Genomic DNA, 24333 nt, shown 5'->3' with positions numbered 1-24333 from the left:
GATAGAGGATTGGCTCGCTAACACGAAACATAGAGTATGCATAAATGGGTCATTTTTGGGTTGGTAAGTTGTAATGAGTGGAGTGCCACAGGGATCAGTGCTGGGGCCTCAACTATTTACAATCGATATCAATGACTTGGATGAAGGGACCGAATGTATGGTTGCTAAGTTTGCTAATGGCACAAACATAGGCAGAAAAGTAAGTTGTAAAGAGGATGTAGGAGTCTGTAAAGGGATATAAATAGGTTAAGTGAGTGGGAAAAAAAATTGGCAGATGGAGTATAATGTGGGAAAATGTAAACTTGTCCACTTTGGCACGAAGAATAGAAAAGCAGCATATTATTTAAATGGAGAGAGATTATAGAACTCTGCAGTACAGAGGAATCAGGATGTCCTGGTACATGAATCACAAAAAGTTAGAATGTAGGTACAGCAAGTGATTAGGAAGGCAAATGGAATGCTGTTGTTTATTGCAAGGGCAATGGAATATAAAGGTAGGGATGTTTTACTACAGTTATACAGGGCACAGGTGAGACTACATCTAGAGTATAGTGTACAGTTTTGGTCTCCTTATTTAAGAAAGGATATAACTGCATTAGAAACAGTTCAGAGAAGGTTCGTTTGACTGATTCCTGGGATGAGGGGGTTCTCTTATGAGGAAAGGCTGGACAGGTTGTGTCTGAATCCACTGGAATTTAGAAGAATGAGAAGTAATCTTATTGATCCCGAGGGGACTTGTCAGGGTGGATGTGGAAAGGATGTTTCCCCTTGTGGGAGAGACTAGTACTAGGGGATACAGTTTAAAAATAAGGGATCCCACATTTAAGACAGAAATGAGGAGATTTTTTTTTCTCAGAGGGTTGTGAGTCTGTGGAATTCTCTTCCCCAGAGAGCGTGGAGGCAAGGTCATTGAACATTTTTAAGGCAGAGTTAGATAGATTCTTAACTAAAAAATGAGTTAAAGGATACAGATGGTAGGCAGGAAAGTAGAGTTGAGGCCACAATCATCCATGATCTTATCAAATGGCAGAGCAGGCTTGAGGGGCCAAATGGCCTACTGCTAATTCATGGACAGAATTTTGCCGTCAGCGAGCAGGGGATGGGGCCTGCTCACCGGCACGTAAAATGACGAGGGATGACGTCGGGCAGAATCCCCGATGTAATCCCAGTCCATTTAAATTTTTGGAAAGGTGGGGGCGAAGCAGAATCAGCTGTGGGCCCACCAACCTGTCACTGGCTAATTGAGGCCGTTGACAGGATCAATTATACAATTAAAGGACCTGCCCGTCCAACTTTAAGGTTGGTGAGCAGGCCAGGAGCCCTGGCGGGAATTAGAAAAAACATGAAACCTCGTCCAGCGGCGGGATGAGGTTTCATGTAGGGTTTAAAAAAGTTTAATAAAGCTATTATGTAAATTATGAACATGTTTCATCTCATGTTACATTGTATTTTTAACATTTTTCAAAGTGTAAGCGATCTCCCTGAGACAGCACTTAGCTCAGGGAGATGTGTGCTCTTTTCTGCGCACTCTCGCTTTTGGGGAATCCCCCCACCCGCACAGGAAGCGCATAGCACTTCCCGCCAGACATCACGCTGGGCGGGCCTGAATTGGCCCACCCACGTAAAATGGCAGCAGGGCCCGCTTCTCTGCCCCATGTGTTCGTATTTTTTTGGTGCATGTTATTGGTGCCAGGAGAGTTATTCTGCTTAGCAAATCTCAGAGTGCCACAAGTGGATCATAGGTAGGAGTTGACAGTCAAACCTGGGAATAAGTGCAGGAAAACAATGACACTCTTTGAGGAATATGGTAAGCCAAGACTATCCAACAATACAATCAATGCTTCATATAAGTAACCCAAGATTGCATGCTATGTTGCCCGTTAACCTGTTCCACACTTAGTGCTCATCATGCCAAGCTCTCAAACAACCTCACAAGTCTTTCCTTGTATCTCATGCATCTCCACACCTTGTTGTGGCACACCTGAGGGTTGCATTGTCCAATTGAACGGTTTGCTACTCACACGTTTCAAGAGCTTAATTAAATTGTGCCACAACCAACAGTAAAGTGCATGGCCACTACAGGCACCCATATTGGCTTCCAAAGTAAACTTTACAAAGTGAGCCTATACACACATGCACCTTAAATGTATGCGGAGACCATGTCAAATGCTTACATCGCAAAATGGCACATAATATAAAAAAAAAACCCTAAATAAAGGATGGCCCAGAAATTACAAGCAATCGATTCCTTTGAGTAGGCCGCTGGTCATCATTGTCTATTGAGGGAAGATCAGTCTCAGGGCTAGGACCCTGCTGTTGTTATTTATTTTCTTTGTCTGCCCACACATGGGCAAACACTGAAAAAAATAATAACATTCAAGGTTTATTCCAATCATGTCATGGGGCAGAATTTTCAGATCGGCGGGCATACGCAATCGGCTGGTCTGGGATCGACCGGGGAATGGATCACAGCCACGATCAGCCCCCAACCGTGATTTCACGCCAATTAATGGCCAGCCAGCGTGAAGCGTGCGCTAAAATACTCAGCACTGCCAGGGTGGGGGTGGGAGAAGGGTAGGCACTGGCATAAGTGCGGGCGAGCACGGAATGGAAGCTCCCTGAAGGCAGAGAGCTGCCTCAGGGAACTGAAGACTTCAAAACAATTAAATGAAGATAGTAAAATCAGAGCAAAAATGTCCAAACATCACAGTCACCTGAACACATACATTATAAAAATTGTGTCCTTAGATTTTAATTTTTTTATTTAATAAGGGAAACCTCATCCCGCCCCGGATGAGGTTTCATCAAAAATGTAAAGGCCGCCTGGCAGATTCGCCCTTCCATCAACCATGAGGTTGGATGGACCACGAAAAATCAGGAACGGTTGGAACTTTAATGGGCCTAATTGCTCTCGTAATTGTCGACAGGCAGGCTTCTGAGTTTAGCTTGTGCCCCCCCCAACTGAAATATCGTGCAAGTGCGCAATGACATCGGGATTGAGCTCACTTAAAGTCGTCACGCACTATTTTATGCTCGAGCGGTTCAGGCCAATGGGGTATAGATCTTAAAATCCTCACTGCAACATCTATCTCCGGTATGTCCTACCTTTGAGCATGCTTTCCCACTGGGATCACAGAACTACCTCACGATATAAGCTTTGTTTGGAGGTGTCACTTGTATTTATTCCTGTTCAGTCATTGTAGCCCTGGGAGAGCAGTCTGCCAGTACTGTAAGTGGCCCAGAGCAAGTTTAAATGTTGGGGGCCTACTGCTGACATTTTCCTGCACATCCATTTGTGCCTTGGGTTAAAATCAGGGGATGAATATTAACTAAGAAAGGCTGCCAGGTTGTAAAACTATTCATATTCTTGTAGTATGCTAGTGATGACTATGAATCCTGGACAGCTCGATACTTTTTCCATTGTTTTTCGTTACATTTTTAGTGAATTTCACAAAGGGCAGGGTTTTATGGCGCTGTCGCAGCAGGGGCGGGGCCGGAAAATGCGGCAAGCCATTCAAAAGTCCAGTGACTTTGGTGGGACTGGAAAATTCCAACAGTGGGAGGGGTCATAAAATTCCACCCATAGATGTGTAGTTTTAAATATAATGGGAAAAATTTTCCCTCCTGTCGGGTTGGGGGGGGGGTTGCAGGAGAGGGCACGGGCAGGTGCACCTCCGATTGGCGCCCCCAATTGGGGACGCGCCGCCATTTTATGTGGGCAGGCCAATTAAGGCCTGCCCAGCGTGACGTCCGCCAGGAAGCGCTATGCGCTCCCTATGCAGGTGGGGGGGATTCCCTCAGCCGGGAGTGCACTCTTTCGCACATGTGCACAAAAGACCGCACTGATCCCCTGAGGCTAAGTGCTGCCTCAGGGAGATCAGCTCGGAATTAAAACTTTTAAAACAAATGTTTAAAAGATTTCCCTGACATGTCCTCTCATGTGACACTATCACAAGAGTTGGGACATGTCCATCACTTTTACTCAAACCTTTATTAAACATTTAAAAACCCTCATGAAACCCCATCCCACCCGTGGATGAGGTTTCATACTTTTTCTTAAGCCTGCCAGGGCTCCTAGCCTGCCTGCCAATCTTAAGGTTGGATGGGCAGGTCCATTGATGATTTTAATTCATTTCTTAATGGCCTCAATAGGCCGTTGACAGATCGGTGGGCACACAGCTGACTCGGCTGCACCCCCACTAATCTGAAAATGGAAGTGACGCAGGGTGACATCGGGAGTTTCACCCGACGTCATCCCACGTCATATTATGCATCAGTGAGCGGGCCCCGCTCCCGCTCGCCGACCAGAAGATCCTCCCCAATGTTGCAAAGAAAGTTTTCAAATGTCTACGTATCAGAAGGCCCTCTGTAATGGCAACAGGCATGTATGATTAACAAGTCAAAGTTTAGATTTCTTTAAAAATATAGCGATTAAAAATAAAAGTGGAATAAAAACAGGGAGAAAAAAATGGAAAAGTGAGATTTTAATATTTATTAAGCATTTAAAAGCTCACTTATCTTCACTCAGTAAGAGAAAAGCAGTATGCCAAGTCAATATGAAAGAATACAACAGTCTACAAAGGTCAAACATTTCTCCCTAGGTTTTATTAAAATTGCTGCAAACCATATCCTTAGTAAGAAGGGCAAAAATATGATTCTGTTATAAAATAATAATAAACAGAAAATGTTCAGGGGCTTCTCGGTCCTTTTTGTGACCTGGAATTGTACAATGTGATTAGTAGTTATTTGGCATATGAAATAAATACCCTGATGCGCTGAGAGTCACAGCTTCGCACACATTGAAATGGTGTTAGCTGCATTCTAAGAATGTTTTCCTTGTGTTTGGTGGTTTACTGGGATTGACAGCTATACATATGTCTAGTTCCCTATGGTGTAAATTAAAACCATTTGCAATAATTGTTTCTGTTCCTCGTATTTCTTAAAGGGAACATTTATGATTTGATGCAATTCTTGCCTGCAGAGAGTTAAAGGCATAATTTATTGTCATTTAATCATTTATTGGTAAGACAGATGATGAAACATTTCAACTGATTTTCATACTTTATGTGCTGGGCATGAATCATATTTTGATGTCACAATTTTTAAATGACGAAAATATAATAAAATTATACTTCACATGTTTAAATTGAGAATCACCAAAAAGATGACATGATTACATTTAAGAAGTGTTGTTTATTTTGTGGAACTTTCTGCTTTCACCCTTTCTCCACACTTATTAACTAATGTCATTCAGGCAAATATGTGTATCTTAGTATGACATTAGATGGCTTTTTAAATGTAATGATTGGAATTGTGTCCAAACATAAAATAGTGAAGTTTTAGAAGTTAATAGTACTTACTGTCTTGTATTCACCACCGCCCTGTCATTTATTAAGTAAAGCATTCATTTCATGCACTTGCTAATGAGCTATTACAGATGGACTGTCAGTCTCTATATAACTAATTCTGTATGCATATGAAATCACACATATAAGTTCAACACACACTTGAGTGAATATGATTGATGTCATTTTAAAAAATAGGTTTTGGCCTGACCTTTCTGTATTAAGATAAAAACAAGATTGCATAAATAGCATCAAGGTTAAAAAACATTATTCTGCTTCATTTGACATGCTTCACACAATGTAGGAGTTAGGCCTAGCTTGATTGATTTCGGAAAAATGACATGACCTAATATTAATAAACAAATGGGGTCTTGATTTCAGTCGTGAGGGATACTGCTCTTGGTCTTCTATTTCCTTGTTCTGCACACTTCCAGCATCTGTGCAGTGGTATTGGCTTGTCTTCCGCAAGAAGTAGGGCGGGTCTTCTGCTCCTAACATTGTGTTGTATCAGTTCTTCAACTTGTTACCAGTTTGTATGTCAAATTAAAGTCTTCTTCACAGTTTTTGTGTAAAGCTAAGATTTTGTCCATCAGACAATTGCGCAGACCATATTCACAATCAGTCACACTAATTGTTTTTAAAAACCATGTTTAAGTCACACCTCAACCTTCCAAATGGAATAAAAGCCAAATTTAAGCAACATTTTCTCATAATTTAAGTCTTTGCACCTGATACCATTCTGACCAATATATCTGCACTACCTTTGTGTGAACTGTCCAGTTATGGTTTGTGATACAACTAACTCACCAAAGACAATTCAACATAGCAGAGGATTTTTCAGCAGTTCCAAACAAACATTCATGCCATGTGGGGATGGAAGTCCCCTTTTTCTTGTGTTTTACAAGAAGCTGGTTTCACATGTGTGATCTGTTCCTCCTGGCCTGGCTATAGCCCATTTGTGCCCAATGACTTACCATGTACTGGTCCCGAATCTGTACTACTCTCTCACATATGTGCAGTGCCAGTATCTGAGCTGGGGTGATTGTGATTGTCAGGTCAAGTGATGGTACTTCTTCATCAGAAGTCTGCTATTGCTCACACCCTTCATGGTTAGGCTCACTGGCTGACCAGACAGCAAAACATGGGTATCTGAAAGTAAAAATGCAGAAGTAGTATTGGGTTGAGGGAAGGAGTATTTGGGTAAGGTGGAAAGCAAAATATCCATGGTCATACCATCTGCGGCTAGCATTCATGTCTGATAGTATGATAAGGGTAAAGTGGTATTTGTGCATAAAACAGCAACATACCATCAACTGAATGTTAACAGTGACACTGGATACAATGGCCTTAGTAACTGCCAGCCCTGTAATGCGGAATACATCTCCTCCAAAGAGTTGTGGAGATGTAGGCATGCTTATCCACTGCTGGTTCTCTGCTACTCCCTATAGTTATGTGCAATCTCATCCTGCAAGACAGAGGGAAGTATGTCAGTGATTGTGTTGCAATGTGTTGGGTGATGTGCCTGTTGAAACTGATTTGGTGGTGGTATGTGGAAGCTGTAAGAGTTGATGTGAGGCTGGCAGCATTGGTAAGTGTGTGAGGTGAACTGGAGCCTCTGAATGTTAGGTATGTGTTCTGTTTGTTGATGGGTGAGTGATGGCGTTGTGGTGCATTGTGCAATGTGAGAGTTGGATGGTGTGGCGGATTTGGCATTTGAAGATGCATTCACTGACCCTAAGCCTACTTGAAAACCACAGTTGAATCTGCCTCCACCATTGTCTCAAGCAGTGCGTTTCAGAGTTGAACCACTTGCTGCATAAAAACATTTTCCTCGTGTCGCTGTTGGTTCTTTAGACAATCACCTGAAATCCGTGCCCTCTGTCACTTGATCCTTCTGTGGATGGTAACAATCTCTATCTGTATAGTCTCTCTAGACCCTTCATGAATTTGAACAACTTGATCGAATCTGGTCTCAACCTTCTCTTTAAGAAAAACAACCCCGTCTTCTCCAATCTACCCTCTTAACTCCAAGTTCCTCATCCTTAGAACCATTCTCACAAATCTTTTCTGCACCCTCTCTAAAGACTTCACATCTTTCCTAAACTGTGGTGCCCATAAGTGGGCACAATATTCCAGGCAAGACTAATGTTTTATAGAGGTTTGTCATAACTCCCTTGCTTTTGTACTCCACACCGCCATTTATAAAGCCCAGGATCCCAGACGCCTTTCTAACCACTTTCTCAACCTTTCCTGCCACCTTCAAAAATTTGTGTGCATACACCCAAGGTCCCCCTTTTCATGCACCCTCTTTAGAATTGTGCCCCTTATTTTATGTTGCCTCTCCATGTTCTTCCTACCAAAATGCATCACTTCACACTTTCCAACCCTTCCGCCAATGGGAACAATTTCTCTCTGTCTACTCCGCCTAGACTCCTCATGATTTTGAACACTTCTATCAAATCTCCTCTCAATCTTCTCTTGAAGGAGACCACACCAGCTTTCGGCATTAACTTAGCTTTGGGCATTTTTGAACAAAGTCCTTTATTTTTTTCTATTATCTTTTTGTTGTTTTCTTTGTCCAGCGTGACTACAGCTGAGAGGCTGGTGCACAACCTGTGGCCTGGTAGCTGCAAGCACCTTACAGGCATAGAAATCCGATGCAGCTGGTGGCACAAAACAGGCGACATCAGATTAGCAGCCCATTGTACACAGTTATTGATATTCAGTTCTATTCAGTCAGCGTCCAAAACATATTTCTACCACACTATGTCTAACAAGCAATATTGCAAAACTGCCATTGTTCTCTGTTAGGAGTCGTGTGTATCGCTTCCTGTTTAATTCAGTTTGCCATTTGATTTGTGGTGTTTCAGTAGGTACAATTTTAATTGTTTTGTATTGTTCTAGGCCAGACCTTGCCTTCACCAAATGATCAATCTTCAAATGATGGAACTTGTAAAGTTAATAGTCCCATATCAGAATACATCAAAGATGCCTCAGAGTGCTCAGACTGCTCACTGTCACCTTCGAAAGAAACATCAGCTGAAGAGAGTAAGAAAAGTAAATTTGGTTGCCAATCAGCAAGCTCACAAATTCATAATAAAAACACTGAAGGTAGGTTTATGGATTATTGAATTGTTGATCAGGACACAATAAAATTGGAAATTACATTCAAGTTAAACAGAAAGTTCTAGAAATATTGATTGTAATATTTTTGAGCTCTCCAATTAAAAATATTTTAGCTTCTCAATGAACAAAATAATATGGCCTGAAAATTCCTGCGGGCCCGCTCCACTGGTATGGTTCACCAGAACATAACCCTAGACCTAAGCCAGGGAACCCCCAAACCCAAATCCCTGGGCCAAAGTCATTTACATACATGGGATGGGTTGTTGGCACCTGCCAGGGTGCATCAAGGACCCTGGCATGACCAAATCTGAATACAGAAGGGTGTTTTGCCATTCTGTTTGAAATGCCTCAATGGGGACAAGGAAAAGAAAAATTTTGTAAATGTTCCTATGGCTTCTGTTAAGCTAACGATGATAACCTTTTTTCTGGAAGTGAACACCTTATCCTAGTAAAACATTGAAACCCACAAAGGGATTGAAACTAGGGCTGGGATTTTCTGGCCCCGCCCATGGCAGGACTAGATGTGGGAGATTCGGCAGCCCAACCAAAAGTTTGAAAGGCCTCTGTGGAAACCATCCCAGTTAAAACCTAGGCTTTGTGAGGAAATTCTTCCCCTGGTTGGGGTTTTCCAGCTCCGCCTGTTGCCGAGATTGTGCAGGCTCGCCAAAAGTCAATGGACCGGATGATCCCGGCAGCAGGTGGACCTGGAAGACCCCACCCAGGGGAAGGGTTTCCTCACAAAACCTCAGAAATTCACCCAACAGGGCCTCTTGATATAAGGAAGTGTGCAGAAGATCCACCTATAGCTCTCCTGTCCAAAAAGTAGGTACCTGGTCTAAACGAGGCAGATTTCTAAGTCCATCTGCATTTCCCTCTCCGACATCCAATGGAAATATCAGCTATAATCCCTGTCACAATCCAGGAATTTTTGGACCTATCATTCAGAGTTAAAGTTATGATTTAAAACATTTTGGTTCATATTCCCCACTTAAAGGTACTTTTCATTGCCTAGTGTTGTTTCCGGTTAGAACAGGAGAGTGCTATGGATTATGGGCAGGACTTTCCTATCAGCAAGCTGGGGGCAGGGCAGGCGCCGACACGTAAAATGACACGCGGTGATGTCGGGCAGAACTCCCGACATCAGTGCGCCCCATTTAAATTTTCAGGTAGGCGGGGGCTCAGCAAAATCAGCTGTGCGCCCACCGACCTGTCAATGGCCAATTGAGGCCACTGACAGAGTCATTGAAGTAATAAATGGACCTGCCCGTCCAACCTTAAGGTTGGCGAGCAGGCCAGGAGCCCTGGCGGGCTTCAGAAAAAGCATGAAGCCTCATCCACAGGCAGGATGAGGTTTCATGTAGGTGTTTAAAAAGTTATGGACTTGTCCCAACTCATGTGACAGTGTCACATGAGGGGACATGTCAGGGATTTTTTTTTTACTATTTTTAATATTTTTTATTGTAGAGCCAATCCCCTTGAGGGAGCACTTAGCCTCAGGGAGATGAGTGTCCCCTTTCACGGGCATACGCGAAACAGTGCACTCTCGGGTTTCAGGATCCCCCCCCACTGCCCGCACAGGGAGCGCATAGCACTTCCATGTGGATGTCACACTGGGCAGGCCTTAATTGGCCCGCCCACGTAAAATGGCGGCGTGCCCGCGATTGGGAGCGCCGATCAGAGGTGCGCCTCTTGCGCTCGCATTTCAACTTCCCTCCTGAGGGGAGAAAATCCTGCCTTATGATACCATCCATGATCGTCCAACAGAATTTATATTTACAGCAGAGTAAGATGGCTGGGTTAGAACTTCCTTCCTCTTTGAATGGAATACTCCTTCACAAATGTACAAAAATAATAGCCAACTGTGACAAATACATTCAGGTATATCACAGCCTTGGTCTTGAGCCAGAAACCAGCATTGTGACTAGTGGATGTAGAAAGGCATCCAATTTTAGAACGGTATTTTAAAGCTTAGTTACAACATTGGAATAAGTCAATGATTATAAATGGCCAAATTAGACTTTCTGATCAATCAGTTGTTAACTTTATCTTTTGTAGCATGATACTGGAGTAAAACAAGGGTGTGTGTAAAACTTAACATTGCCCAGGAAGATTAAACTTTTTTTCTATATCATTGTTACTGTGTCTTGAAACTAAAATGTACATTCTGGTCGACTGGTATGCAGAAATATTCAATTATGCACCGAAATTTAATAACAAATCTCTTTTAAAAAAACTGAAAGTAAAATCAAAACCATCTAATGTATATGCCATCAAGTGAATTATTACTTAGGATGTGTCATTTATTCTATACATTGCTGACTGTAACATGTTCCAGTCCAAACCTTGCTTGGATACAGAAATTAACTTAAACTATAGTAGTAAATGAGATCACTCTTTACAAGATGGATTCAGATGAAGAAGTCCCCTCAGCTTATTTGATACTTTACATCTGAAAAACAATCCTCCTCTCCCAAAGTCATTGACTGGTTACCGGGGTGTGGTTCCAGGGTCCCTAATTACTCTTCAGCACCTCGTGCAAGTGGCTGTTATTCATATGTCAGCCCTAACAATGAGCATTGGCAAACTACTCAAACACGGTAGACACCAAACCGAAACCTGGCATGCATATATCCGATGTCTACACATGTCCTTCCAGTAAAAGCCACTGGATAAGAACATAGGAACAGGTGTAGGCCATTTAGCCCCTCAAGCCTCTTCCAATGTTCAATGATATCATGGTTGATCTACAGTCTAACTCCACTTACTGTCTTTGGCTCATATCCCTTAAAACCTTTTGTTAACAAAAATCTATCACTCTCAAATTTAAAGTTTCCAATTGCTCTCAAGTCAATTGTTTGCAGAAGAGAATTCCAAATTTCTACCATCCTTTATGTGTAGAAGTATTTCCTAATTTCACTTCTTAGAAGCTTGGCTTTAATTTTTAGATGATACTCCCTAGCCCTGGACTTTCCAACCAGCGGAAATAGTTTCTTTCTATCTATTCTATCTGTTCCCCTTAATACCTTGAAAACTTCAATCAAGTTACCCCTTAATCGTCAAAATTCCCAGAATACAACTCTTGTTTATGTAACCTCCCCTCATAATTTATCCCTTCGAATCCATGTATCATTCTGTTAAATAATGCTGCAGTCCCTCCAAAACAAATATATATACTTTCTAAGGTATGCATTCACAATTGCTGACAGTACTCCAGATATGGTCTAACCAGGGCTTTGTATAGCTGAAGCATGATGTCTATCCCCTTTCATTCTATCATTTTGTTATCCTATTGGATTGTTTTCGGTACCTGTTCATGGCATTTTGATCATCTTTGTATCTGGATCCCAAGGCCTGAAATTTCACTCTAAGGTCAGGAGTGCAGAGTCAGGGCAATTCCCAACTCCAAACATCCAACCCGGGGAAAAAGTGCCCCAGAAGTTCTGATTTTTCATCCAGAGGTAGGGCAAAATGGGAGTCGTGGCGAGTGTTTCAAGGCAGCTCAGGGGCTGCCATGCAGAGGTGGACTGGGCAATAGACTGGCATTAATGATCCAGCACTTTGTTGAAGCTATCAAAAAATGAATGAACAAAAAATAGCCCTCCAGACCTCACCCCCAAACACTCCCCGTGCCTTTTGTGTGCCAACCTATACCACTTCATTCCCCCATCCACCCCATGGCTCCCCTTACCCTCCATGCCAACTTATGCCCCTTCACCACATCCATGGTCCTTTATATCCACTATGTCAGCTTATGCCCCACTACTCACCCCAAAGACCATTTATAGCCCTATGCCAACCCATAGCCCTTTATAGCCTTTTTTTTATTCATTCATGGGATGTGGGCTTCGCTGGCTGGGCCAGCATTTATTGCCCATCCCTAATTACCCTTGAGAGGGTGATGGTGAGTTGCCTTCTTGAACCGCAGCAGTCCATTGGTGTAGGTACACTCACGGTGCTGTTAGGAAGGGAGTTCCAGGGAATTTGACTCAGCAACACTGAAGGAACGGCAATATATTTCCAAGTCAGGATGGTGAGTGACTTGGAGGAGAACCTCTAGGTGGTGGTGTTCCCATCTGTCTGCTGCCCTTGTCCTTCTAGTTGATAGTGGTCATGGGCTGGAAGGTGCTGTCGAAGGAGCCTTGGCGAATTCCTGCAGTGCACCTTGTAGATGATACACACTGCTGCTACTGTACGTCGGTAGTGGAGGGAGTGAACATATGGATGTAGTGCCAATAAAGCAGGCTGCTTTGTCCTGGATGCTGTCAAGCTTCTTGAGTGTTGTGGGAGCTGCACTCATCCAGGCAAATGGGGAATATTCCATCACACTCCTGACTTATGCCTTGTAGATGGTGGACAGGCTTTGGGGAGTCAGGAGGTGGGTTACTCATCACATGATTCCTAGCCTCTGACCTGCTTTTATAGCCGCAATATTTATATGGCTAGTCATGTTCAGTTTCTGGTCGATGGTAACCCCCAGGGTATTGATAATGGGGGATTCAGTGTCGGTAATGCCATTGAATATCAAGAGGCAATGGTTGGATTCTATCTTGTTGGAGATGGTCATTGCCTGGCACTTGTGTGGTGTGAATGGTACTTGCCACCTGTAAGCCCAAGCCTGGATATTGTCCAGGTCTTGCTGCATTTGGACGTGGACTGCTTCAGTATCTGAGGAGTCGCAAATGGTGCTGAACATCATGCAATCATCAGCGAACCTCTGACCTTATGATGGAAGGAATGTCATTGATGAAGCAGCTGAAGATGGTTAGGCCTAGGACACTACCCTGAGGAACTCCTGCAGTGATGTTCTGGAGCTGAGATGACTGACCTCCAACAACCACAACAGTCTTCCTTTGTGCTAGGTATAACTCCAACCAGTGGTGAGATTTTCCCCCTGGTTCCCATTGACTCCAGCTTTGCTAGGGCTCTTTGATGCCACACTCTGTCAATTGCAGTCTTGATGTCAAGGGCAGTCACTCTCACCTCACCTCAGGAGTTGACCTCTTTTGTCCATGTTTGAACCAAGGCTATTATGAGGTCAGGAGCTGAGTGGCCCTGGCGGAAGCCAAACTGGGCATCAGCAAGCAGATTATTGCTAAGTAAGTGCCGCTTAATAGCACTGTTGATGATGGTGAGTAGACTGATGGGGCGATAAATGGCCGGATTGGAATTTTCCTGCTTTTTGTGTACAGGACATACCTGGGAGATTTTCTAGCCGGGTAGATGACAGTGTTGTAGCTGCATTGGAACAGCTTGGCGAGGGGTGCGACAAGTTCTGGAGCACATGTCTTCAGTACTATTGCCGGAATATTGTCAGGGCCCATAGTCTTTGCAGTATCCAGTGCCTTCAGCCATTTCTTGATATCATTTGGAGTGTATCGAATTGGCTGAAGACTGGTATCTGTGATGGTGGGGACCTCAGGAGGAGGCCGAGATGGATCATCCATTTGGCATTTCTGGCTGTATATTGTAGCAAGTGCTTCAGCCTTATCTTTTGCGCTGATGTGTTGGTCTCCTCCATCACTGAGGATGGGGATATTTGTGGAGCCTCCTGCTCCAGTGAGTTGTTTAATTGTCCACCACCATTCATGACTGGATGTGGCAGGACTGCAGAGCTTAGATCTGATTTGTTGGTTGTGGGATTGCTTAGCCCTGTTTATCACTTGCTGCTTATGCAAGTAGCCCTATGTTATAGCTTGACCAGTTTGACATCTCATTTTTAGGTATGCTTGGTGCTGCTCCTGGCATGCCCTCCTGCACTCTTCAGTTTGAGTTCCTCTTGGCCAACTTAGCGTGAATTCATCCCAACCCATGACGCTCAAAAACACACCATCCTAGCTTGCCAACTCACCCATTATCGACCATGGGCAGACCTCAGGACCCATGCTGAGATTAAGTAAAGTTCCTAAGTGTCTATTGACAAATTCACTATTTCAAAAAGCGCTCTAGTTGATAAAAGAACATTCAAAGATTTCAATGACTTTATAAGCACTTGGAGCTGTCAATCAAACTGTGAATTCACAGGCACTCCATTGTGATAACGAAAGGTTGTGAAATCAGTCATGTAGCACCAATCTTGTAATGACAACCCTCAGGTTTATGTCAACAGAGTGAAATAGCAAACTCTTTTTTAAACACTGCAGGCATTTTTTTCTCATATTTAAAGTGCAGGACATTTAAATGGCTTGACAGCCTGACAATTCTTTTGACATTTCTCTTGACGGTTCTCTTGATGGTTCATTTAACACTTCTTTTGATGGCTCTCTTGACAGTTCCAATGGGTTTATGCACTTTTTACTCACATTCATGTCTAATTTTGAAATTTAATAGGGTACTGTACCCCTCACAAAGGTCACCTTCCTGTCCCAAAGATATCCCAGGACCATATTCAAAAGAGTTATTTATCTCTCCAAAAGCGTATTCTACATTTTCTAAAAACTGCGGCAGCTTTAGACCTTCTCCTACCAGGTCTAAAGTACCTAAGTCATGTTTTGGAAATCCCATCAGCCGAAATCAGATCTGACTGAGCCAGTTGCACTTTAACATGTGCAATTGCCTCTGTGGGCCATGGAGTGCACATTAAAACCTGCAAAAATGGCAGAGGCCAGGTTCAGGAACTGTACATTTGGATGCAGGCCTCCAACATCATTTTAACAAAAACAGAAACCCTCTGCACAAAATTTCTGGCCCAAGTTTCTTTATACCTCTACTGTTTCTAGCTTTGCCTCATTTATGAAGTAGCCTGTTCTACCCTTTTCAGGTCTAAAGTGGATGACCTCACTGTTATCTACATTGAAATCCATTCACCACAGTTTTCCCCAATCACTTAATCTATCAGTATCTCTCTGTAATTTTATGCTTCCATCTACACTGTCTACCTTTATGTCATCAGAAAGTTTGGATATGTGGCTTTCTATCCCATCAAGTCACTAATAAATATGGTGAATTGTTGAGGGGCTAATGCAGGTCCTAATGGGACACCATTAGTCACATCCTGGTAATTAGAGTGCCTGCCTATTATCCTTACGCTTTGTCTCCTGCCACTCAGCCAACTTCCTAACCAGGCCAACAATTTGCTTTTAATTCCTTGGGCTTTAACTTTAACTAACAGTCTCTTATAAGGGACTTTATTAAATGCCATAATCAGGAATCCAATTGGGGTTTCTCTGGCCTTTATTGTTCATACTCAGTGGCTAAACTCACTGAATCATTGAGGGCAAAGCTCATTCAGTCAGATTTAATTTGAGTTCAATAATTCACCAGCACTAACTGCAGATGTTTTTCCCTATGCCCCTACATCACAAAAAGCTAAACTGTCTTCTAAGATGAACCAAAACTCCCCTGGATCAATTGGGATGGAACAACAAAAAAATACATTGTCTAAATTCTGCTCCCTTAGTTTGTCATTTATGACCACTTGCACTCTGCACAATTAATAAAATCTTGCTACACTGTTGTAAACATTATTGTTAAATTATACAGCATTGCTGGATGCCCTCTGAAATACAACTGAGCTCTTTCTGACATGTATGTTATGTATTTAGAAAGTGATTGTGCAAGATGATTAATAACTGTAATTGATAATACAAAAAGTAACTTGTTTCTAACTCTGCACTAGCCTTAATGCTGCAGTAGATATTTCCAGAAAAATGCCTCAGCCAATGGGATATCCCCTAAATTTATGATTTGTGAACTTGCACTTGAAATCATTCTCCAAATTCTATCCACTTTCTATCAAATTAGAAAAATGTTGGATTTTTTAGTAGAAAATCAAATTAGGTGTTTAATATTACTTGTATTTAACTAAAACTTTATTTACATTTTATTGCTACTTGTGTTGCTACCTAAGTTGCTTCTATTACATGTTCAAATACACTTTCCATATAGCCGTTGATGTTTTCACCATTCTTATTTCATAACTACTAACTCTACCCTGTCTCTTTATCATCTCATCTTTCTCATCAGATGAATGTGCGTCCCTCATTCTGACCTGTCTGTTCTGCCAGTTTTACGATTTTCTGCTCATGCTACCTCACACATGTGCAAATCAGTGGAGCCGGACATGTGGTTATCGTTGTCATAAATATAATTCAGATGCGAGCCATAACTGCCTTGATTGTAATTGCAAGTGTGAATTCGACTGTGGTATATTTGACTCTTGTCAGGAAACCAATGAGTGTTTGGAACTAGCATTAGAAATTTCTGAAGTTTGCTATCGTTGAGCTCACTTATGGATATGATGTGAGTGTTACAATAAAGCTCATGATCATACTCTGGATGCATAATTACACAGTCTCTCTTTGAGTGAGTAAATACAGACTCCTTTGTAATTATGTATCTGCATTTAATGACTACAGAACTCAGGCATTATTTTCTGAAAGTATCCAAAATAAACTTCGAGTATAGTTCTGGCTGTGAAGTTAGATGTCATAATTTGTTCATCTATGTTAAATAGAATTTTTACAACAATGTTGGATCACATTTGTCACCTTTTACTTCCCTTATATCTTTAAGAAGACCACTGTGTCCAATGCCTGCTAGCCTGCCTGTTTTGTGAAATGCTGTTCCTGTTCAAATCCATCTCTGATGCTGCATCATGTGTTGGATTCAATATGTACAGTTACTGTTGTGAAGATGTTGAAAACTTCAGTCTGCCTTGCTGTACAGACTGCGAGGACCTGGAAGAAAGTTGTGTAAATTCTGATTGCATGGGGATTTGTTCTGAGTGCTGTGGCCTTTGTTTTCCATCATGACCACTGAAGGGCAAATGAAATGCACTTGTGCCCATAGTCAAGAGTTTTTGTAGCATATTTATGGAAAATGAGAAAACAATACGTTCATGTATACAGAAGGAAAGTAGATCATAAACACAAATCTCTTGTAACTTTAACACAACAGTAAACCAATGCGCTCCATACAGTATGATTACAATAATGTATGCCTTGATCTAATGTGAATTATTTTTGCCTTGGTTTGTAAACTCTCAAGAATAGATTTTTAGTGAGGGTACTAAAGAAGTTAACAAAGCAAAATATTAATATATGAGCACTGAATTTAAATAGTGCTTTAAAATATATATTCCACTTCAAATTATTTAATGGAATATTTGATCATTTAGAAGTGATTTGATTATATTGTAGCATGAGACATGTAATCTCATTTACAAAGGCACAACTGAAATGCATAATTATACCATATCAATGTATTACTATTCAAAATCTATGTAATAAGTTTTATAGTATATTTTTTCTGTTATTAATAGCAACTGTGTAACTAAATAAAGATAAACATGATAGACTATCACTTATTCAATGTCTGATTGTTTAAGAGGGCTTTCTTGCATTCACTGATAGGCTGTACCACACTACAGTCCAAACAAAAATGGAGAAATGCACCAACCGTTTTAGGATTTATTATACAATTTATCTTTCACAAGCACAATTTTTGAGGCATAATCAAGATATTGTGCAATATTAATTAAGATGCAAGAGTCTCCTTTGGCTCTTAAGAAGTGCCTATAAAGTGCAAGGAATCCATTTTTCAGCTGGGATTTTAAATCGAAGTCCTGTCTGCCCTCTCAGATGGAAGTAAAATATTCCATCACTTCATTTGAAGAGCAGAGGAGTTCTCCTGGTGTTCTAGCCAACATTTATCCCCAATTCAACACCATTAAAGATAATTTAATTGGTTATTTATCTCATTGCTGTTTGTGGGATCCTGCAGTGTGCAAATTAACTGCTGCATTTCTCTATGTTACGACAGTTCAGAAAGTAATTAATTGGCTGTGAAGCACTTGGGGATGTCCTGTGGTCATGAAACATGCTTTATTAAGGCCAGTTCTTGTTCTTTTTATTCTCTTTTCCTTTCTCATATTGCTTCTATAGAAGTTACTGCTAAAATGGTCATAGCTAAAATTACAGCGCTTAATAGGGCAACCTGACCCAATTCCATTGATCCCAGAATGCTAAAGAAATTGGGTATGTCACATGTGAGTAATTGACTTGGAACTTATTAGCCTATCTGTTTGATGTGGAGACCTTTGGTAGAAGCTTGGGGGAGATTGCAGAGAAAGGGGGATTTGAGGCCATGATAGGCTCCAGATCAAGAAAGAGAGCTGAGGGTAATTTCTGATGGCTCCTTAGGAATATATACTTCCTTAGGAAGTATCACACTGTAGAGATTGGTCTATTCAATATAAAACAAATTTAGGCAATATAAGAATTTGGCATACTTAAACCAAGTATGGTATGCACCTTTGCCCCCTGCACATAGTGAAGAATATTGAGATCCCAGAGTAGGTGCAGAAAAGGATGACCAGAATGATACCTAGTTTAAGAACTTCTAGTTGTAAGGATAGGCACTATGAGTCAGGGATATTTACTGCAGGAAGCACAGGCTTAGTAGGGATATGATAATTTTTTTAAAATAATAAAGACATTGGATTCAGTCAGATTGGATAAGTTATTTGAGACAGATATAGATGTATGTGCCAGAGGACATTCTTATAAAATATTTAATCAAAGAGTTAGGCTACGTGCCAGGAAGCATTTTTTTTTGGAGAGAGTCATCCTTCTCTAGAACAAGCTACCTGAACATGAGGATATACTGCTTTCCTTAAAAAGGAATTTAACAGTTTCATGAATGAAGAAAACATTTCCAGTAACTGAGGGTAAGTTGCTGGTGGTTGTGATTATAAGGATTTATGGTGCTTTGCTTGGTTCCCTTAGGGAGTTTGAGAAGAATTTCACTTTTTTTCTGAATGGGCCACAGATTTCTTTTGCCCATCTGAAGAGATTGCATTAGGGGATGAGTCAAGGATATGCAGGGTAATTTTTGATGGCTCCTTAGGAATATATACTTCCTTAGAAAGTGTCACACTGTAGAGATTGGTCCATTCAATATAAAACAAATTTAGGCAATATAAGAATTTGGCATATTTAAACCAAGTATGGTATGCACCTTTGCCCTGATTGCGCTGGATTGCACAGGATTGCACTGAGTCTGGAAGGGCTAGCATTTGGGGCCTTATGGGGTCTTTTCCCATCCTTTTGTTTGAATGTTTTTCTGTGCTTTTCTTGCATCCTCAGCAGAAATATGCAATTCCAAATTGTTTTCCCAATGATCTTGAATATTTTTCTTTTCCACTTATTTTTACCTGGCCATTGGAAGCTTCGTAAGAATCGTCTAGGCTAACTGGTCTAAGAATTTTCCCCATCTCCTCCGTTCAATACCTACATACAATAAGATTAGAAAACTCTTGTAACAAACTTAAGGTTGTTGTGGAACCCAGCTTTACCTTGATCTTGAGCACAGAGGTCAGAAACTTCGGTTCCCAACAGACCTCAGACTTACTGTGCATGCGCAGGCTGAGAGCAAGCTGCACATGTACAGTTCAGCATCCTTATATTCTTCTGACCCAGGCCGGGCTCTGCGCTCCTGCGCATAGAGAAAAAAAGAAGGGCATGGAAACCAGGGTCAGATGACCGGGTGCAGAGCACCATAGCCAGCAAGTGTCCCAGAGAGAGGGACAAGGAAGAAGGGACAGGGAGAGGTCCCCATAAATGTCCCAGATAAGGGACAAGGGGAGAGGTCCCAAGAAGAAGAGTCTCAGGTGAATGACAGAGACAGGAGACAGGAACAAATCCCAGTTAAGAAAAAGAGAGGAGCAGGCTCCAAATTAGAGAAAGGACTGTGGGGAGCAGACTTTAAGTGAATTGGGCTCGGGAGAAGCCCTGGTAGTCAAAGAGGGCTCAAGGGAAGCCCTGAAGATCTGAGAAGCCAGCCAAAGGTTGGCGGCTCCATCCTGCAGGCCACTGGGGCAAAAGTATGCCTTTGGAGCAGGGTGTTTTGCTCAACACAGCCGAAGATCCGAAATTGTGTTTGTAAGTTAATGCTTGAGTGCACTTGGGAATCCAGGGAATGGGAATCTCAGAAGGCGACATTGAAACCCTATGAGGTAGGCTGTCATTGAAGCCATCCGAGTTGGAGCGACTTTTAGAGAGAACTCCAAGGCAGGATCATCGACAGTGAAGATTGGAAATTCTCACGAGAAAGATAAAGTTTAAGAGGGTAGTGTGGTGTGTTCAACCACAGTTGGCTTGTTAATTGTTAACACTTAACCTGAATATTAGAGTATAAGATGGAAATTGTAAATTGTTATACCTTTCTGACCTTGTATAGTAAAATTTACTTTTATTTGTTCAAAATCTGTGGAATCTTGTGACTTTATTCACTTAGTAAGTGCCTTAAATTTCAAACTTTGGCTAATTTAAATGAAATGTTATTGGTCCCTAACCAGATCTTACCAACAACTTGGGGGTCTGGCCAAGGATCACAACAAGGTAAACATGCATTGGATACTTCTCTGTCTACCAGATTAACATAGGTATTAACCATTTATTTAAATGAATTAATAATTTTGCTAAATAAGGAATATATTAATAGGCTTAAATTTGTTTTTATTCTTTCATGGAATGAGAATCACTGCCAAAGCCAGCAATTGTTATACAATTCTAATTGCCCTCAAAAGATGGTGGTGAACTGCCTTCTTGAATTGCTATAGTCCATCTGGTGTAGGTGCATTGTTAGGAAGAGAGTTTCAGATTTTAGACCAAGCAACAGTGAAGGAAGGATGATATAGTTCCAAGTCAGGATTATGTCTGGCTTGGAGAGGAACTGTGGTGTTTCCAGGAATCCTGCAGAGAGTAACTCACCTCCTGACTCCCCAAAGCCTGTCTGCCATCTACAAAGCACAAGTCAGGAGTGTGATGGAATAATCCCCACTTTCCTGGATGTCTGCAGCTCCAACTACACTCAAGAAGCTTGCCACTGTTGTAGTTCACCTCAACAAACTACCAGATGACTCAGGTGCCGGTTTCAATTGCTTTTTTATTCAAATGTACGCAGGGAGAGATGGTCTTAAGCAGTCCAACACCGTACTCTAAAAAGTTACAAGTGTTCCTGCCTTCTGTACACCTTGAGTCACGTACACATATTCTAATCTTGTCAACTTACAATCACATGCTAAAACAGATGTCTCCAGTTTCAGTTACTTATTTCCCATGTGTACACCAGACATTGTTCTCATCCATGCAAGATCACCATGGGCAGCATTTTCTGGTCAGCGTGTGGGGGGCAGGGCCCACTCGCCGACGTGCAAAATGTTGCGGGGTGACGTCGGGCGTGTTTCCCGACACCACCCCGTGTCATTTAGATTTTCAATTCGGCTGCGTGCCCACCGACCTGTCAACAGCCTGTTAAGGCCATTCAAAAAGTAATTAAAATGATTAATGGTCCTGCCCGTCCAACCTTAAGGTTGGGGGGCAGGCGAAGAGCCCAGGCAGCCTTCAGAAAAAGCATGAAACCTCATCCACAGGCAGGATGAGGTTTCATGAGGGACTTAAAATGTTTGGAAAATTTTTAAATAAAAGTAATGACAGTGTCACATAAGGGGACATGTCATAAAAAATTTTTCTTACCTTTAATAAATTTTTTAAAGTTCAACCGATCCCTCTGAGGCAGCACTTAGCCTCAGGGAGATCTGTGTGCTCTTCCATGCGCATGTGTGAAAAAGAGCGCACTTCCAGCTCAGGGAATCCCCCACCACCCCCACCTGCACAGGGAGTGCTCAGCGCTTCTGGGCGGATGTCACGCTGGGCGGGCCTTAATTGGCCCACCCACATAAAATAGCGGCGCGCCTCCAACCGGGAGCGCCGGTCGGGAACCCGCCCGCTTGCTCTGGCTCCCGCACAACCCCACCAACGGGGGGGGAGGGGGAAATACTGCCCCATATCTTGCTGATTGGGCAAGAGCCTGGCTCTCTTTGATTTCAACATCCAATCCCTGGCCTTGTCCTTTTTTCTATTATCCTGTTTGTCTCATTCTTTATCCTATCTAAAGTACATCTGCTCCTCTCCACTTCTGCTTTTCCGCTTATATTTTATTTTTTACTAAAAGACACTGCAAACTAAAATCACTTAACCCTTTCAACACCACCTAGGACAAAGCAGCTTGCTTGATTGGCACTCCTTCCACAAACATTCACGCCCTCCACCACTAACGCACAGTAGCAGCAGTGTGTACCATCTACAAGATGCACTGCAGAAACTCATCAAGGCTCCTTAGGCAGCACCTTCCAAACTCACAACTGCTACCATCTAAAAGGATAAGGGCAACAGACACATGGAAGCACCACCACCTGGAAGTTCCCCTCCAAGCCACTCACCATCCTGACTAAGAAATATATCGCCATTCCTTCACTGTTGCTGGGTCAAAATCCTGGGACCCCTTCCCTAATAGCACTGTGGGTGCACCTACACCACAGGGACTACAGCGGTTCAAGAAGGCAGCTCACCACCACCTTATCAAGGACAATTAAGGATGGACAATAAATTGTGGTCTAGCATTATGGGATGTCCACATCCCATAAAATGAATACATTAAAGATTGGCTGTCCTTGAAATTCTAGGTGGTAGCGGTTACAGGTTTGGAAGATGCTATTGAAGGAGTCTCAGTGAGTTGCTGCAGTGCACCTTTTATAAGAGACACACTGCAGCCATTATCCATCGGCAGTGGAGAGAGTAAGGGGGCCTTTCAAGCGGGGTCCTTTGTCCTGGATTCTTGAGGGTTGTTGGAGCTGCACTCATCCAGGTAAGTGGAGAGCATTCCATCGTACTCCTGACTTATGCCTTGTAGATGGTGGATAGGCTTTAGGGAGTCAGGAAGTGAGTTACTTGCCACAGAATTCCCAGCCTCTGACCTATTCTTGTGGTATTTATATGGCTGGTCCAGTTCAGCTTCTGGTCAGTGGTAACCCCCAGCATGTTTTAAATTTTTATTTATATTTCAATTTATATTTTCAGATAGCAAAATAAATGTATGATGCATTATGGTAGAAGCTAAATAAAAATAAACAGCCTTAAAAAAATTAAAAATTGTTTTAAAAAATATATGGTATTTTTAATCATTATGGAGAAGCCTTTCAGGGCCAGTAAGGGTGTTTAGCAGTAACTTGGTAAAAACTGAGTTACGTCTCTTTCAACAAGTTGTAATTCTTTCCAGGGATTTTATAGTGAGACGTACAGCGTTAGACTAGAATCTCTTGTCAATTCATGATTGCAGTAGAGAAAGCCATCTGTGAAAATCTCTACGTTACACACTGTGGAGGAGTGTTGGTACATTCGCAGCAACTTCTGGATTTCCACGTTAATCTATACATGTTCAAACTTCCAAACTTGCTGTCAGTTGCAGTTGAGTGATGAAGACTAACATTAGCAATCTTGCTCTAATTACCCCAGCAAAATCTGGGCCACTGTGCTTGTGCATCACTTTGCATGTAATGCTATGGTACTTCAGTCATGTGGCCTTATTATTAAACTTTATAAATCCACGGTTGGAAGACATCAATGAAGCCATTGGAGGACCAGTGTGAAGCATACCTGCCCCCACTGCAACATTCCTGGAGTTTTACTCAGATATTTTGCCAGTGTTCAGCACAAAAGATCACTCCTGTAATTGAGTCTTCATTTCTCACAACTGGGATGTGCCTTTACATATCCAATATCTGGGAATAGTCATACTAAGGGTTGAACAAAAACTCTTGCCATTCTGTTCTACTGGGTATGTCTTAGAACCTGCAAAGCAACAGAATAAATGCTCTTCACAACACAAACAGAAACAGAAATACCTGGAAAAACTCAGCAGGTCTGGCAGCATTGGCGGAGGAGAGCACAGTTGACGTTTCGAGTCCTCATGCCCTTCAACAGAATAAATGCTCTTATCTAATTATGACTTAGGCTATAAATTACAGAGTACGCTTAATGATAGTAACAGATAAGATGTGGACTACATTGGTTTACAGAACAAA

This window comes from Carcharodon carcharias, chromosome 7 (genome assembly GCF_017639515.1).
Source record: "Carcharodon carcharias isolate sCarCar2 chromosome 7, sCarCar2.pri, whole genome shotgun sequence".
Lineage (NCBI taxonomy): Eukaryota > Metazoa > Chordata > Chondrichthyes > Lamniformes > Lamnidae > Carcharodon > Carcharodon carcharias.
Note: the sequence above shows the minus strand (reverse complement) of the source record.